An 18,860-nucleotide genomic window follows, 5' to 3' on the forward strand; every position below is an offset into this window, starting at 1 on the left:
AGACCTTTGAATGTAATGAATTGAATGTTAAACTCCTGACTTTTCCTTTTGTGTAAGGTTACACTCAGTAGGATGCTTTTCCAGAAGGCTCACAATATGGGCTTGTTTTCTTAACAGCACCAAGGGGGCAAACTGGTAGGAAATACTCCTGGTGGATGTGAGGTAGTGTGGATTAGTCTGGAGTGGGATGCAGCAAAATGGAAATCCAAGCAAACTGCTCCATCAAGTGTTGAAAGATAAAACTGGCACTACAGGATACTAAAAATACAGGTCTTCCTCGGGCCAGAAGCAAGGCACTCTGCAAGTGTCCCATACAAGTGAAACATACAAAATCCTTACTACCTTTCATAAGGACAGATTTCACTCTGAGCTGCATTTTAAGGGATAGCCTTCATTTTAATTTGGTGTTTACTCCCTTAAATAAATACACTGTAGTGGCTAGTTAAAAAAGGCTGATCTTTATCTTCCTCAACAGCTCCAACAAAAGCAAATTGGGCATAAGGAAGACAGATTGGATATAAAGAAGAAATTCTTTCCTGTTAGGGTGGTGAGGCACTGGAATGGGTTGCCCAAGGAAGCTGTGAATGCTTCATCCCTGGTGGTGTTCAAGGCCAGGTTGGACAGAGCCTTGGGCGGCAAGGTTTAGTGTAAGGTGTCCCTGCCCATGGCATGGTGTTTGGAACTAGATGATCTTGGGGTCCTTTCCAACCCTAACTATTCTATGATTCTAAATAAAATTCAAATGCAGACTTTAAAAGTGAAGATTTGCTTGCTTTCCTTTGAAATTGTATAATCGGAGATGTAAGGTTTGTGGAGAAAAGTAAGCAGTCATTTAGTCTTGAATTTTAAGATTGTATTTAATGATTCTATTAAATGTTGAGGCTGGTAAGGCCTCAATAAATAATAAAGGCTCGTCTACATGTACAGATATCACTGAAGTAATTTGTAGGTTTAGATATGGCAGGCTGACTTGTTCTCACCATGGAAATTGGAACTTTCCTGACCTAAACCCATACTTCATTGATTTACTTGTTCATTTAGGATATTTGCGTTGCTCACTGCTTAGAAAAAGTTTAGCATCCATGTGTAGACTTTGATTATTTCCATGATGTTTTTTTCCATAAGATGAGTCCATCCTCCCATAGCTACTTGAACCCAGTGAAGTAGCTTTTTCCTTGGCTTCTAGGGCTTTCTGTGAGAAACTATGACAAAAAGTTTCTGAAACGTCTTAAGGAAATAAAAAAGTTATTGGCTGGAAAAGCCAACACACAGGAATAGCTTAAAATGACTTGATTTTCATGCAAATGCAGTCCTATGAATAATTGCATTTTTGAAAAAGGAGATAACAGCTCTTAGATGTCAGGTCTTCAAAATGTCAGAGCTGTTTAGATTTAAAAGCCATTGCTGACAGGTTTGGGGGGGGGTTTGTTTGGGTTTGTTTTTATTTATTTATTTATTTAGCTGGGTAGCAGAAAACAGGTAAATGGCTTCTTTTAGTATTTTTCCCTTAAAGCCACTTAGCTTTTGCTTGCTTCTTCCCACTTCCCAGGGTTGTCCCAGACTTGTTTTATTGCATCCTGACCAGCCCCTTCAGGAACCCAAAAGCTATGTAGAATCATAGAATCATTTAGTTTGGAAAAGACCTTAAAGATCAAGTCCAAACGCAACCATACTGATTTATCATCTCCATTCCCAAATGCTGAATGAAGCTGGGGGAGTGTACAAAAGCTAAAATTTTTCTTGTAAGCCTCAGAAACAGGCGCCTAATATTCATGCTGCTGATCTGCCAGGCAGAGGCCGGAGCTGAGCAGCCCTCTGGCCATATCCAGTAGCTGTTCTTCATCTTTGCTTTGTTTTGTGGGGTAATGGCAGCTCAGAGAAATGTTTAGCTGGGAAACAAGTCCTTAATTCTGAACTTAAGTTGGATTATTTAATTTAAAAATTGTGAATTCCTAAGCTTTTTAATTGATTTTAAGGGTATAACATGGCATTCATTTTGCCTAACACTAGATACCTACAAATGGTAGCTAAGCTAACTTAGTGGAGAGAAAAAGGTGCTTTTGGGGTGCAATTCAGATGGCATCTGTTAGTCACCTTAGATATTGCTGGGGACCTTATCTGTGCTGCATACAAAGGAGGTGCAGATGTCTTCCTCTGGTGCGTATGTCTATGTTGTAAATGTACAGCTGTGACACGGACACTTCTGGCCACCCCATGCAAGCTGCTAAGGGGAGCAGGTACAGCTCAGTGTGCTCCCCTCCTCAATCCTGCACCCTGTTTGTAAATAATTATAAACAGTATATTTTATAAATATATTTTTAATGAAAATATTTTCGAATTGCACTTTTCTCATAAATATGGGTAAAAATTCATATTGGGTTTGTACAAGAGCAGCCCAACCTGAGCAGCGTTGTGCATTTCTGTCCATTTTTACCAGTACCTAGTGTCTTTCCTGAATTTTGAGTCGGTGAGAGAATTATTAGTATATAGAGAAAAAGTAACAACCAACCCTACCTTATTTCAGCAGAAGACATGAAGAGTTATCATCTCGGGACCTATTGCCTTTAGTAAGGTGCAAAAAAGTGCATGTTGGACAGCTTCAGGTGCCTCCCTGAGTTGCAGGGCAGTTTTGTGTTGGTGTATTCAGTTAATTTGTCAACATGGCTGAAAACCGGCTTGAAAAGGGGAGTAGTAATTCTTGGGGGACCTGTCAGCAGAGGGTAAAGGAAAGGAGGGTGAGTCAGTGTAGAGTGATACTGGTTTTGTTCCAAAATCCCCCAAACCTCCTCCACTACTGTGCAGAGTAACAGGTGTAACCACAGGCTTTCCCTGTGCCCTCCCCCAGCACAAGCTAATTTGGGTTTCTAAGCCTATGGAATGAGTACAACATGAGGGAGCCAAAATCTATGGAAAAATATCCATCCTAATATAGGATGTAAAATAAATACAAATGAAGGCTAAAGTAAACCAGCTTTTATTCACATGAAAAAATAAACCTGTTAGCTCTGATAATCAATTAAAATATGATAGAATCAAGCAATCACAGATGTAGAAGCTTATCTTTCTTAAAGTCATTATAAATCGCATCCTCTCCTAAATCTCTCTATTCCCTCTTATTACTTACATCATAATCCCTCCCCGGGTTTCATTTTCATTGCTAAACATACTGTTTGCCAGTCAGTTTATTAAGGTTTGTCTTGACAGTGCCAAAACAAATGCTTTTTTTCAAAGATAAAAGGAAGGCTAATATTAAAATAATAATTTCACCTCTCTGGTAGCAGAGCCTAATTATTGAAGAAATTGGCACATGAAATCTCTGAGGTGATAGGGAATTAGTATGTCAATAGGATCCTGCTTTGAAGTTGACCTACACTGTTCTTGGTGGTGCTGGACATGCCTGGTCTCTTGCCAATAGAGTGTGGGGAAAGAGAACTCTTTTTCAGGAAAGTGGAACCACTAGCAATAAAACTGTTCTTTCTTTACTATTTTTAATAAATAAAAGCTTTCCTAAAAGTACGTGGGATACATCGGAGACGCAAAAAATAAAAGCAAACAGAAGAATTATAAATTTGAGAAGAGCAAAGAGGCTTTTAGGGCCCTGGGACAATTAAAGAAATGTGGAACTATTGTTTTTGTGTTGGAGTGGTGGTTTGGTGACATCAAGCGTACAGCAGTGATGTTAATAAAGTGCTCCTGAATACTGAGAGTGCATTAGGGTTGAAGAGCTTTATTGGATATAGTGAGAAGTGCTGTAATTACTGCTACACAAGCAAACACTTAACAGCCTGAAACTGTTGCTGGTCAACTTCAGGCCTGGAGGAAGCATGAACCCAAACAGCTTAAAATCCCTACTGATTTATGTGGAAAAACTATTGCAAACAAGAAGCACAGCTATTAAAACATGTTAAAACAAGCTTGAAAACAGATGAGATGTAAACAAAACATGTTCATTTTTTTTCTCTGGTTTCGTTAGTGGCTGGCAAATCCAGTGCCAAAGAAAGCTGACAAGGTCATAGCTGTGCCAGTGTTCAGTGGCCTGAGCCCAGGAAACAGACGCTGTGAGTAGGTGGGAAGGCTCTTAGGATTGCCTGATCCAAGCGCAGGACCTTGTACTCAGCTTTTTCGGGCTTCATGAGGTTGCATTGGCCCACCTCTCAAGCTTCTCAAGGTCTCTCTGGCTGGCACCCCTCCAGCACATCACTGTTTCAACACAGCTTGGTTTCATCAGCAAACTTGCTGTGAGTGCACTCAGTCCTACTATCTGTATCACCACAAAGATATTAAATAGTGCAGGAACTAATACTGACCCCCGAGGATTGCCACAGTGTTATGCCAAACTATACCAACTGGTTGTCTGGGTATGGAGATACACATAAAGATTTACAGTAGCTCAGAGAAAGGCAACTGTTAAGAGTAAATTGAAGAGTTAATTATGATTGAGCTTAGTATTTGCATTAACATAACCATACTGGTTTTGGTTCAGTTTTTCAAGTTTGTCTCCTAAGAATAAGCTGTCTGCTAGGGTTTATCAACGGGCAAGTACTTACCTATTCAGCTGAGTGAAGGGCGTTTTAATTTAAAAATAGTTCCCCTACCCCCCCCCCCCAGCTGAAAATTAAAAGTAAGAGTTATCAAAGTAAGAGTTATCATCAGATTTGAGCACTTAGTTTTGCATTATAGAATTTGGAGAAGAATGCATGATCCTTGGGGCTCTCATCCCCATGTCCTAAGACTTTTTTCTGCTTTGGAAATGTCATCCAGAGATGGGACAGTCTGTGAACTCAGTGTACAGGGTTGAAGTTCTTATCTTTTAGAGTCCTCATTGCATCAGTTGTATCAAAGTCTGATTTTTAAAGAAATGACTGGCAGGAAGATCTGTTTTGTTTTCTGATTGTTACATAATTGTTACAGAGTTCCATTTTTGACTGCTGCTGTTAAGTTAAGCCTAGACCAGAGTTCCCCTGATATATTGCTTAGTTGTTTCCAGCAGCAGTCTTCTTTATAAAATTCTTGGTTTATTAAATTTCTGGACTGTGAATGTAACGAGTTCCTATGTCAAAGTTGATGGGACTCCAACCACTCCTCACTGCAACCTTGCCTCAAGGCAGTAAGCTATAAATGTTCATCCTTCAAGACTAGGATGAAACAGCTGAAATCTCTCATGTAAAAAGATACCTAAAGTTAGTCCGCTTCTAGTCACAATTTTTCCTGCCTGTGAGAAGACCTGAGCGTCTTGGTGTCCCATCTGCAAGTAATAGAGGAGCTGACAAGGAGAGGTGCCATGCTTGACCTCGTGCTCACCAACAGGGAAGGGCTCGTTGGAAATGTGATGCTCCAGGGCAGCCTTGGATGCAGCGATCACGAGATGCTCGAATTTGAGATCCTCAGGACAGTGAGAAGAGCGTGCAGCAAGCTCACTGCCCTGGACTTCAAGAGAGCAGACTTTGGCCTCTTCAGGAACCTGCTTAGTAAGGTTCCATGGGATACAGCCCTAGAGGGCAGAGGGGCCCAAGACCGTTGGTTGATATTCAAAGATCACCTGCTGCAAGCTCAGGACTGTTGCATCGCAACCAGAAGGAAGTGCAGCAGGAGGGCCAGGAGACCTCCTTGGATGGATAAGGAGCTCCTGAGGAAAATTCAGTTGAAAAAAGAAGCTTATAATAAGTTGAAGCAAGGACAGGTGGCATGGGAAGAGTACAGGGATGTTGTCTGGGAAGCTAGGGACCAGGTCAGGAAAGCTAAGGCCCAGTTAGAATTAAACTTAGCTAGAGGTATTAAAGATAACAGGAAGGGATTCTACAGGTACATAGCAAATAAAAAACAGACTAGGGAGAATGTAGGCCCCCTCTGGAAGCTCTCAGGAGAACTGGCTACACAGGATTTGGAGAAGGCTGAGGTTCTGAATGACTTCTTTGCCTCAGTCTTCACTGGCAAAGGCTCTGACTGCACCACCCAAGTCTTGGAAGGCAGATGCAGGGACTGTGAGAATGAAGACCTTGGGCCCACAGTAGGAGAGGAACTGGTTCAAGACCATCTTAAGAATCTGAACGTGCACAAGTCCATGGGACCTGATGAAATCCATCCACGGGTCCTGAAGGAGCTGGCAAATGAAGTTGCAAAGCCGCTGGCCATCATATTTGAGAAATCATGGCAGTCAGGTGAAGTTCCTGATGACTGGAAAAAGGGAAATATAACCCCCATTTTCAAGAAGGGGAAAATGGATGAGCCAGGGAATTACAGACCAGTCAGTCTCACCTCTGTGCCTGGCAAAATCTTGGAGCAGGTTCTGCTGGAAGGCATGCTAAGGCACATGAAAAACAACAAGGTGCTTGGTGACAGCCAGCATGGCTTCACTAAGGGGAAATCCTGTCTGACCAATTTGGTGGCCTTCTGTGATGGGGCTACAGAACTGATGGACAGGGGTAGAGCAGTTGATGTCATCTACCTGGACTTGTGCAAAGCGTTCGACACTGCCCCACACGACATCCTTGTCTCTAAATTGGAGAGACATCAATTTGATGGATGGACCACTCTGTGGATAAAGAACTGGCTGGGTGGCCACACACAAAGAGTTGTGGTCAATGGCTCAATGTCCGGCCGGAGACCAGTAACAAGTGGTGACCCTCAGGGATTGGTGTTGGGACCGGACTTGTTCAACATCTTCATCGCTGACATGGACAGTGGGATTGAGCACGCCCTCAGCAAGTTTGCCGATGACACCAAGCTGTGTGGTTTGGTTGATACGCTGGAGGGAAGGAATGCCCTCCAGAGGGACCTTGACACACTTGTGAGATGGGCTGATGCCAACCTCATGAGGTTTAACCATGCCAAGTGCAAGGTCCTACACCTGGGTCGGAGCAATCCCAGGCACAGCTACAGGTTGGGCAGAGAAGAGATTCAGAGCAGCCCTGCAGAGAAGGACTTGGGGGTGTTGGTCGATGAGAAAATGAACATGAGCCAGCAGTGTGCACTTGCAGCCCAGAAAGCCAACTGTAACCTGGGCTGCATCAAAAGGAGCGTGACCTCCAGGTCGAAGGCAGTGATCCTGCCCCTCTGCTCTGCTCTTGTGAGACCTCACCTGGAGTATTGTGTGCAGTTCTGGTGTCCTCAACATAAAAAGGACATGGAACTGTTGGAACAAGTCCAGAGGAGGGGCACGAGGATGATCAGGGGACTGGAGCACCTCCTGTATGAAGACAGGCTGAGGAAGTTGGGGCTGTTCAGCCTGGGGAAGAGAAGGCTGCGTGGAGACCTCATAGCAACCTTCCAGTATCTGAAGGGGGCCTATAGGGATGCTGGGGAGGGACTCTTCATTTGGGATTGTAGTGATAGGACAAGGGGTAATGGGTTATAATTTAAACAGGGGAAGTTTAGATTGGATATAAGGAGGAAATTCTTTTCTGTTAGGGTGGTGAGGCACTGGAATAGGTTGCCCAGGGAGGTTGTGAATGCTCCATCCCTGACAGTGTTCAAGGCCAGGTTGGACGAGGCCTTGGTTGATATGATTTAGTGTGAGGTGTCCCTGCCCACTGCAGGGGGGTTGGAACTGGATGATCTTAAGGTCCTTTCCAACCCTAACGATTCTATGATTCTATGATTCTATGACATTTGGTGATACTGAAAGCCGTTTCCAAGCTGCTTCAATGTGAGTAACTTTAAACCCATAATGCAATAAATATTTCCTTGAATGTATATAGACCACTATAAAGAGATAAGTGAGCTACTAATTCTTCTCTTGATCTTACTATGTTTAGTTGAATTTCTGGAGCAACTAGAAATCACTTTTTTAATGTTCTATTAACTACAGAAGATGATGTGTGTTAAGATTGATGTTAAGTTTGGGTTACATTTTTAAATGTATTCTGATTTGGATTAAGCGGTACTTTTCTGTGTGTGTATATGTACAAACATACATACGTTCTGTTAAATTTTCTGCTTTTAAATTCACCACTTTGATGTAGAGGGAAGGTTACCTGAATTGATAGCTTAGTTTGAGATGCTCATGGTGGAGTTGGCCTGGTGACGGGCATCATGTGCTCAATGCTGAAAAAGCTGTTCTGACCCTTTCCTGGCATGCACAGTCTGGATGGAAGCATATTTTGACTTTTTAATGTGATATGAAAGCATACGGATTTCCTCTTGTGAAATACAACCAACTTACATGTTTTATGTCACTCTGCTTTGAGACAGCTGGAGCTGAAGACGAGCTGCAAATATAAACACCATTAGTCCTTTTTTTTTTATCTGTATGAAGCACAACACTCCCTCCTCCTATGCTTTTAGACCCATAAGGACAACAATCTACCTGCCCCACCTGCACAGCATAGGTGTGTGGAAAGGTACCAGGTAAACTGAGACAGTAAACTTTGGTAGTTTGAAGGTTGTGTTAGTATTTCTTTGTTGAGCAATTACTAACTAAAAATGAATGTTAAAACTGCTTAAGCCATAAGATTTTTATTTAAAAGTCATAAGAGATCCTTCAGGTTATTTAAAAATAGGCAAGAAGAAAGACCTAGTTGCTGTCCATAAGGAGATGCTTTGGATCTAAAATTGTTTCATGAGGCTCTGAGAAAATTTTGTGGGCTTTACTCGAGAGGCAGTTGAGTCGGTGCTGTCTGGTCCTAACAGGAGTTTAACCTCTAGTAATTAATCTCTGTTGACTGAAGATGAATTTCAGTGTCTAGTAAGAGTGGTGTGATGGAGACTTTTTGCCTTTTAAAATGCATAACATAAGCTGACATGTGATTGTAACAGGAGCATCTCCAGGGCAGCAAGGAGGAGACATGACCTTGGGAGACTGATTGCAGAGGCTGGGATGTCCCTGAGCATCAGGGCACATCAGGGAAATGGGGAGAGGGACCATGTTATGGGCAGGGGCATGACCAGAGGGACACATGCAGCATGATTGGAAAAGTTTCCTGGCCTTTCATCACATCAGCAGTAAAGGCTGTTGCCTTACTTTGGCCATCATCCTCAACATAAGTGTTGAAGAGCATGTGCAGTGACATTGCTGGTGACCAGAGGGAGGGTACTGAAACCCTCCCAGCTGGTTTTTGAGAGCTGATGGGAGAACATAGGCTAGAGGAGGGTGTTCAACATGAGTGCACTGTATCTGGATGAGCCCCTGGACACAACAGCTACTTAAAGCACACCCCAAACTCTCCCTAAGGAAGGGGAAGGCTTGTCCAAGGGCAGCATCTGAAAGTCTTTTGCAGTCATTAGTGCTGTCCCCTGTGCTGCAAGCTGCCTGCAATGAGCATGTCGACATCCCTGCGATGTGCTCAGATTTCAAAGGCAGTTCTCCCAACCAGCTGCATCTGAAGAAATTGAGCAATTTTTTAAACTTTTTTTTTTTTTTTTTTTGAAGGTACCATGCCAAGTCTTTTGAAATGAAAGCTGGGGCAGGACTAGTGGAGATTAATGTAGGAAAAATGCTGCTGGCTTGATAAGCCACAGATGTCTCTGAGATTTGCTGAGGCTGTTGACAGCTTGCGATGGATTGCAGCTTGCGAGGTGAGGTCCCTGTGCCCCAGGACCAATGCACTGGTTACATGGCTAGTGGTGTGGGGCAGGGTTTGGCCCAGCATGGTTGTTGGATGAAGGGATTGAGGAGACCTGGAAGAAAAACTGATGGGAGCTTCAGACCTGTTCTGGGCGCAGACTGCTGCTGCAGGGTTTTCTCATGTGCTGTGCCTATTGGTGCAAAAGAAGTGACATTTAAAACAAATGATGTCACTGCTGGCAACTGTGTTATAAAAACAGTAACAGAAAGACATAAACTGGTGAAATTCCATGAAAACATAAGTTGGTCATGGATACTCAACCTGTTGTGCTGATCCTGGGGGATTGAAAAGGTGACTTTAGTGGAATTATTTCCAGGGGGTAGATAGGAGCTGTGCTTATGTTAATTCTATGTATATAATTAACACTACATAACTTTTTTTAGAGAGGACTGTCATTGAGTACTGCCAGGTAGCACCACTGACAAATGGATAACAACTTGTTTGTTCTTTTTAAGAGAATGGTCTCATCAAACACTGTTACAGGAGCTGTGCAGAGTGTGACAGGAGGTACCGCTGAGATAGTCTGGATGTTTTGCCTTTAGAAAATTGCAGATAATTGCTTAATGTCATAAAAACATATGTCAAAATTCATAATTTCTTGACCTTGTCCGCACATATAGCATATATTTTTTGTGAGATGCTGCCAGCTAGACTATTTTTGAATTCTGCTCAGTTGCCTTCATGATACCAAGGCCAAATACTTCACTGACTTGTGGCACTAATACACACATGAAATTAGTATTGCACACTGTCAGTGACTTTTCATGCAGAAATCCTCTGAGAGTCTCATCTTCTGCTTGGATTAAGGTTCTTCTGAAGCTGCATTCCTTCATGCCCTGATATTGTATGTTTAGATCTATTTTTAGTAATAAATAAATAAATAAATAAATAAATAAAATCTGTTAGTTTTAATTCTGAAGTGATGCTTTTTTCTTCACCTTAAAATACCCTTGCACACAGTGATGTTTATATGCAATGTCTTGGTACCCACACTTCCCACATCTGGGTAACAGATTGGAATTGGTATAACCTCAAGGTCCAACAAATGGAGAAAATTGCTCTATCAAATATTTTGAAAATACTTGGAATCAAAATAGCCTTTTCTTTTCTTTCTCTAAAAACAGCAGCAAAGTTTTATGTAGACTTGTGATAAACACTAGGTAAGAAAGTATATTCACATTAACTTGAAATAGCTGTAGTGATTTAAATGTAACTTTTTCTATAATACATAATGTGCTTGTAAATGAATTATCAAATATTTAAGTCTTTCTTGCCATCTTTGTGATACCATCATTTTTCCCTAGTGGCAGCCTTTGTTGCATACCCTGGTTGGTACAGTTTGACTTGTGTATAGTCAACACCTCACGGTATAGCTCAAAGGCAGTTGGCATTTTGCATTTTTATTGGGACAACCTGTAAATTGATAGCACACACAAATTTGATAAAGACAGCTGAGAAATAATTTCCATAAATCATAGGAAAACTTTTATTCCCTGTACTCTCTAAAGTAGTTAAAATATGAGGGGAATTTCAGAGGAAAATGGTATAAAACTTTTCAGCAACATGACTTTGGTTACCTAAAATGTATGGATATTTGAAGAAGCAAATTGAAAATTGTTTTATTTCAATTTTTCTATAAAATAAAGAGGTTCCAATGTTTCCAATTTTTTTTTTTTTTTTGAGAAGGTGATAAGTTGTTGTTTGGTTTTTTTTTGTCAGGTCTCTTCTCTGGGGCTTGTCAGTGCAAAGAAATATTCTATTCTTGTAGACTTTGTGGCTCCTGTGGGGCTCTCTGTAAAACTCTCACTATGCTAGATGTCACTATCTAAAATCCTGTATCCTTGGGTGGCATTTAGACCTTCGGTATGCAGGGTGCTGTTTTTCCTTACCCAGAGGGATAAATTATCATTTCATCAGCTGTAGATTGGTGTGTGCCTCTGCACGAAATCCAACACTAGTGTCATTTCAACTGTAGGAGATGGGCAACAGGGTAAAAACATCCCTCCATTTGGGATGGGAACATGGCTCCCTGTCTCCAGACCAGGTTTCTTTTAGGTAGTTCATCTGTTGTGCCAACCCCAGCTGCAGTGGGGATGATTTCAGCATTGTTTGTAGCTTTCTTATGGAAGTCTGTAGGGTAAGACATAAGGTCAGTTTAATGAAGTTCTAAGAAAGAGTTTTGAGTAACTTTATGTATTTGCTGAGTTTTTGACAGACTGCTGTGCTGTAGCTGAATTATGACTGCTATGTAGTTCTTATTGCCTTAAATTTTCTGTTCATGCTCTTAATGGTTATGTTATTTAAATCCATTATTTGTTGGGTGGAATGGGTCTGTAAATGAATGATGTGTATGATCTGTGTGAAGCGTATGATCTGTAAATGCCTTAAAGTGCAGGTATCTGAATAAAACTGCTCTTGAAAACTCCTTTGTGGAAATGAAAATACAAAACTTGCCACGTAAAATGTCAGCAATGGCAGTGCAACATAAAACCCCTGCAAGATTTCTTTTCTTTTTTTTTTATGAATAAGGAAAAAGTGTAATTCATGCCTAGATAATTAGTAGTGTTTTAGCACTGAAATGTACACCACTTGGAGGACCGTCACCAAAGCCTTTCACATCTGCACAGCGTATGAAATTCCAAGCAATTAAAACAATATTTGCTTCTGAAAAGAAGTCTGTTGTGCCTTAGCAAAAAGCATATTGCAGGAGTGAAAACAAATGGGGTTAAGCAGAAGGTGTGATAAATAGAAAATGTACTGTCAAAAACATTCTGACACATCTTTTCAGTGCTGAAATTAAATATGGAATGACTTTGTGAGCCAGTGTCACTTGCAAAGATGAATTTATTGTAGTATTCCTTGTGAAAGGTTTTTGCTTTTCAAGAACTGGGGGGCTTGTGTGGTTTTGCTTCTTTTTTTAAAATGTAAGCAAAAAAAAAAGGCACAATGCCATTTGGTCTTCCCTTTTACACTTGCATAGTCCTTGAGTATCATTAGGTCTTTCGTTGTTAAATATAAAACAAAAAACGTACCTTGGCAAAGTGAATACCTAAAAGGGATCTTTTAGTTGACAGCTCCACATGTAATTCCTGAGTGCTTGTGGAGGTATATTAAAATTATTTAGAAGAAAAAAGAAGATAAAAAAAGGGGGGGGGGGGGGATTTGATTTTCATTAGTTTGTGGTTTCATGGTTAACTTGTGAGACCTCACTTGGAGTATTGTGTGCAGTTCTGGTGTCCTCAACATAAAAAGGACATGGAACTGTTGGAACAAGTCCAGAGAAGGGCACGAGGATGATCAGGGGACTGGAGCACCTCCCGTGTGAAGACAGGCTGAGGAAGTTGGGGCTGTTCAGCCTGGAGAAGAGAAGGCTGCGTGGAGACCTCATAGCAGCCTTCCAGTATCTCAAGGGGGCCTATAAGGATGCTGGGGGTGGACTCTTCATCAGGGACTGTAGTGACAGGACAAGGGGTAATGGGTTAAAACTGAAGCAGGAGAAGTTTAGATTGGATATAAGGAGGAAGTTCCTTCCTGTTAGGGTGGTGAGGTACTGGAATGGGTGAGTGCTCCATCCCTGGTGGTGGTCAAGGCCAGATTGGACAGTGCCTTGGGTGATATGGTTTAGTGTGAGGTGTCCCTGCCCATGGCAGGGGAGTTGGAACTTGATGATCTTAAGCTCCTTTCCAATCCTAACTATCCTATGATTCTATGATCTTTGTATAGAAAGGGTGAAAAAGCATTTAAGAAAATAAAAGCTGAAATCCTTTGCATCCCTGGTGCAAAGCAGGAAGATATGCCTGCGCTGCATAAGCGCTTGGTGCCATCCCTTTCCCAGTTCCCTATTTTTGGAAGCCTCTGTAGAAGGTCATTGGGAAACATAATCCACAGATCCTAAGGCAAAAGGAGCCTGGATTATCATTCATGTGAAACTAAAGACAGAGTGCTAGCAGAGAACAAATAGTTACTCCTTTAATATTTCCTAAATGAATGCAAGTGTCTTAAATTTCAGTTGTTCAAAATTAGTAGCTGAATTAAAAGAAAATGTTTAGCTCTTAATTTTATTTTTTTTTTTTTCTCTTAGTCCATTATTCATTATTTTGACCTGATGTTTGAAATCTAATCACTGCTACTGAGGGAAGTATTTCAGGAAGCTGTCTAGACAAAGAATTTTAATATAAATATTAAGAAAACAGCTATTTGTCAACTTGATAAGAATAAATTGTGTATTGTACATTCATAATCACATGCTTTATTCTGTTTAAACTTGCAATTGCTGCCCTCATAATAGGAAGCGATAAGCATCTATATTTACACTTTGTTTGTTTCATTAGAAATAATAATTGAAAAACACACAACAGATTGCAAAAACATTCCTCATTTCTCTGATAGTTGTCTTACATTGAGGCTTCTTGTTTCCAGTCTCTGTGGTCAGATAGGGATGCACTAGACATAGAAGTGTGCTTCCCATATCTGTGAGCTGTGCTGGCTTTTCTCACGAACAAAAAAAAAAATCAAACCCAAAACAAAACACACAAAAACCCAACAAAAGCAACAACAAAAAAGGTGGGAATTGGGATATGGAAGAGTGTTGGGATGAGATAAATGGAGGACCTGACTCAGGGTTTTGGTCCCAATATGCCTGTGTCCATCCTTCTCTCTAGCTCCAGCTCCCCAGCAAGCACATTTACATGACTACAACAGCACTGAGGAAGTGTTTTGCCTGTGGTTGAGGTCTGCAGTTTTGTCCCTTTCATGCCAATTGGTGGTTGTGACTGTCTTGATGAAATTTCAGTACAAGCCTTTACCAAGGAAAGCTGAATTTGTGTTGTCTCTTAAAAATCTTTCTAATTTTAACTAAAATAATAAAATTCTGAAGTATATTTAGAAGCTGCATTTAAAATTCTCTCTTCCTTCAGAAGCAGAGAAAGTGACAATTTCACCATTTGATGAATGACATAAATTGATTTACAGCTTCTTTTGACATTCAGTCATGCAGCAGATGCAAAGGAGCAGCTGGTAATGCAACCAGTAAAAGTTAAAATAAAGAGGAGGAAATGCTATATAACAGAAGCAAAGGGATATTATTAGCTCCTGCACTCTGGTAGAGAAGAGCCATGGGATGAAAGAAGCTCTTTAGGAAGCCAGGGCAATTTCCCTGTGGCTCCCATACCCATCTCACACACACAGGACTGGTGTTTCCCAGCAGGAGCTGGTCTGGACCAGGCTGTGCCACCAGAGAGATGAAGGGCAATAGATACAGAGAGGTGCTGGGTGATTGCAGAGCCAAATCCAACACTTGCAGTGGTTTTGATAAAAGGGATTTCTTCAGTGTAATTAATTGCTGGATAAGAGATTAAAACGTCACGAGTTGAGGCAGCTTGGGGAATTAAAAGTGAGCTTTTTCCTGTGTGTTGCACTATCAAATTGGGCAAGACCAGGGTGACCTTTCATTTGAATGTAGGTGGTAAAGTACATTGATGATTGCACCTGGATTGCAACGCTCAGAGGATGCCATGTCAATAACACATAGAAAATCAGGGTTCCTTTTCCTGTGCTGTACAGCCTTTGCTCAATGGGTGTCGTGGTTTAAGCCAGTCGGAAACTCAGCCATGCAGCTGCTTGTTCACTTCCCCCCCCCGCCTCCCCCCTGCTCCCGGAGGGATGGGGCAGAGAATAGAAAGAATGTAACTCCCACGGGTTGAGATAAGAACAGTCCAGTAACTAAGGTATAACACAAATCACACCACCAATGATAATAATGATAAGGGAAATAACAAGGGAAGAGAATACAACTGCTCACCACCTGCCAACCGATACCCAGCCCAACCTGAGCACTGATCTAGCCCTTCTGGGTAACGGCCCCCCAGTTTCTATAGTGGGCATGATGCACTGTGGTATGGAATACCTCTTTGGTTAGTTTGGGTCAGGTGTCCTGTCTCTGCTTCCTCCTGGCTTCCCCCCCTCCCTGGCAGAGCATGAGACTCACAAAGTCCTTGGTCAGAGTAAATATGACTGAGCAGCAACTAAAAACATCGGTTTTATCAGTGCTGTTCCCAGGCTGAAAGTCAAAACCACAGCACTGCACCAGCTACTAAGAAGCAGAAAAATGACTGCTACTGCTGAACCCAGGACAATGGGACACTTGGGGCAGTCCCTCTCCTAACCTTACCAAACTCACCCTTAGAGCCTAGAGATTTGCTCACACATCTTTCAATGAGGAACTGCTCCAGACATTGATTGCCTGACATGGCAACCTCCTCCTCCCAATTCCTCGACTGCCCACCTCCTAAGAGGAGCCATCAACTGCTCGAGCTCAGTAGGCTGGCAAAGTGTGAGATGCTGTAATTTGTACAAAATCAAATTTATGCAGGGAGTGAAAAAGCAAGAAAAACTAGCATTGGTAATACTCAATTTTTAAAAACAAAACAAAAACCCAAACAAAACGAACTCCCCACAACCTCCAATCCTAACTTTCTTAAAACAGAAAGCTCTTCACATAGGAAACTACAGAGGGAGCATTTGGAAGGGCAAAGAGAGAAGAATTCAAACCCTGGAAAAGGTACATGTGATACCAAATGAGGCCACGTATGGCTCAGAATTATTTTTTTGTGACCCTTCCTAAATGCGATATATTCCAAATAAAATTCCTTTTGCTTAAATACTGAGTTGAACCATACCAAATACACTGAAGGAGGTACTGTTGACACTTGCATAGTGGCATGAACACTTCCCCATGTCTGCTAAGAACTCCTGTGATACTGTAAGATCGCGTTCACTGTTTTTGTAAGTGCATCATGTTGATGCTGACAGTTATTGCAGGACCAGCTCAGGCACACAACTGCTTCTCAATCCTTTGCAGCTTTGAATGAGCTATTAAATTGCAACAATAAACCCTTGAAATTAGTCTTCAGCATTTAACATTCTGTTTCACACAATGGAAAGGTCACCTTCACTTGCATTCTCTTCTTAGGTTTAGCTGGTTCCTGGTATACAGCAGCCCCCAGGTGCCTTTCTGCTGGCAATGCTTTTCAGCTTAATTTACTGAAAGATTTTGTATTTTTGTCTTAAGTAAATGAATATACACAAAATTCTGTCCCATAGCTATTCCTAACAATTTCTTCCAGTCGTTTTACTCTAACCTGATACTTTACTTCTCAAAAACATTAATTTCCATTTTGTCTTGGCTCAACTTCTCATGCAATTCATAGGTTCTCTGCTAATCTTTAGTCTTCTTTTGAGTAATGTTTCTCTCGTGTCAGCATGTCAAATGGTTTATTAATGTCCAAACATGAGAGCTCTTACATCAGCTTTCTTCGAGAAAAGTTTTATGTGGAGAAAAATGTCACTTATTTGGTACACACAGTACTTGGTAGGTTGGTCTCTGTCATACAGTCACTTTCCCCTTTGTCTCATCAAACTTCCCTCCTCCTTCTTTCAAGATTTCTTCAAAAGCACTAAATACTTCAATCTATTTCTCTGGAGTAATTTCTCTGAGCTCTGTTTTTAAATATCAGCACTCTTTGGCACTGAATTCTTTTTGATCAGCTGGAAGCGTCTGTGACTGGGAAAACTTAGTGTAGCTGCTTCTGCCTGCCTTTCACTTCTGTGTCCACTTTTGCTTCCATCTTAGTTATGATCACCTCATATCCTGATCCACCTTGAAAACTGAGGTCAAGTTCTCATTTAAAGCTCTGTCTAGGTCACCCTAAATCTATGTCCTATCTGTATTGTAAAACACCTTTTTATTTTTCTCTTTCTGTTCTCTTATTTGTACACAACCTTATTGCTCTTTGTTCTGAAATGCAACTCTTTAAATTTGCAAAACGGATTTTTTCAAATAATACTAAAAAACAATCTTTCTTACAGTATTCTATTTTTTTTTTGCATCCAAAACTTTTTTCTAAATCCATTTTGCACTTTCTAAAATCAAGTGCGCATTTGTACAATCTTAGAAAGTGAGGTATGTTTTATTTATTAAAAAATAGAGCTAAAAAAGAGAAGCAACAGGTCCCAAAGTACAGACTGAAAATTAGTTTGTCCTTAGCAAGTGAGATGGTTTTGGCAGCAATTGCACTAAACAGGGATTTTCCAATCTTGGCTGCTAACATGAGATTCCTTGTTTAGGATCACATTGCTTGTAGATTACAGAATTGGCCACAGAATAGACACACTACTCAAATGACAGATTTGTCCAACCTGTGCTGTGTTACAGGAAACGGGGCCATGTTTTGTAAACCAGAGCTAATATTTTCCATCTGTAACCAAGTACAAGACTGATGAAGGACATAAAGAATATTCTGCAATGGAGAAGGTCTGGAAGAAGAAATCCCTACTCTTTAAAAATAATTAAAAATAAAAAAGCAAGCAAAACAAAAAACCAAAAGCACCAAACTGCATTTAATTTGAGTTTATTTCTCTCATTATAATTTGTAGTGTCCTGAAAATGAATGCTATTTTTTTTTACAGCAAAGTGTACCTTAAACAGCTCAAAGCAGCTATGAGCAAACTGATTCTCCAGAGAGACCTTTGTAACTATTTTGCAGTTTAGGACAAAACATTTCGATTTAGTAGATGAATTTTTAACATTCTCGTGAAAATGCATTGCATATGTTGTTGGGCAAAATCTCAAATATGGGCCAGTTATGATGTGAGTTCTTCCTATAGAACTTACCAGGCTTTGCCCAAGTTGATTTATTTTCTAGTATACCCAAACTTATACATGTTATGAGAAAACCAAGACTCCAGCTTTACTCCAGCAATCCCCACTGAACATGACAGATCTAGAGATAGATACTGGCCATAAAGAGCTTCCTCTTTCTCACATAAAGAATGAGCAGTGGTAAATATTTCATGTGTGTCTAGTTCCACAGATACCTTAGTACTTGGGGATAGTCAACTTTCAGTAATAAGATATCTAGCTTACTGTAGTGCTGAAGTGTCCCCCTGAAGTACCACTTCCCTTCTGCTCCTCTTTGATAGTGTACAGAAATAATGATGCATCTCTTTCTGAAATAGAGATCTGCAGTAGGCTGGGTGAATCCTGCCCTCAGCTGGTCCCTTTTTCCCTAACTGTAAAGGGAGATCTGCAGGTGTTTGCATTGTACATCTTGCTTACATCTTGCAGTCTGTAAGCATAACATGTGAATACCCATCCCAAAGAAAGAGCCCCATACTATGGCGTGAGAGCTGAGCTGTGGGTAAGTCAAGGACCTGTTCCTCTGAGCTCCCAAACCTTTATCTCATGGTGCCCTAATGCCCTGGGTCCCTGTACAGTGTGTTGCAGAACCCATAAATGGA

General features: G+C 41.1%; 1 long non-coding RNA gene across 1 annotated transcript; it reads left to right on the forward strand.

Annotated features, from left to right (window-relative positions):
• Positions 1–7,603: 7,603 nt before the first annotated feature.
• On the forward strand, positions 7,604–18,322 carry LOC133274746 (uncharacterized). Its single transcript, XR_009745229.1, has 3 exons — positions 7,604–7,645; positions 16,048–16,148; positions 17,776–18,322. It is a non-coding gene; the product is annotated as an uncharacterized LOC133274746 (long non-coding RNA).
• Positions 18,323–18,860: the final 538 nt, after the last annotated feature.

Source organism: Pezoporus flaviventris, unplaced genomic scaffold (genome assembly GCF_033815535.1).
Source record: "Pezoporus flaviventris isolate CSIRO_AGI_PZ_B2104156 unplaced genomic scaffold, CSIRO_AGI_Pfla_v1 ptg000036l, whole genome shotgun sequence".
NCBI lineage: Eukaryota > Metazoa > Chordata > Aves > Psittaciformes > Psittacidae > Pezoporus > Pezoporus flaviventris.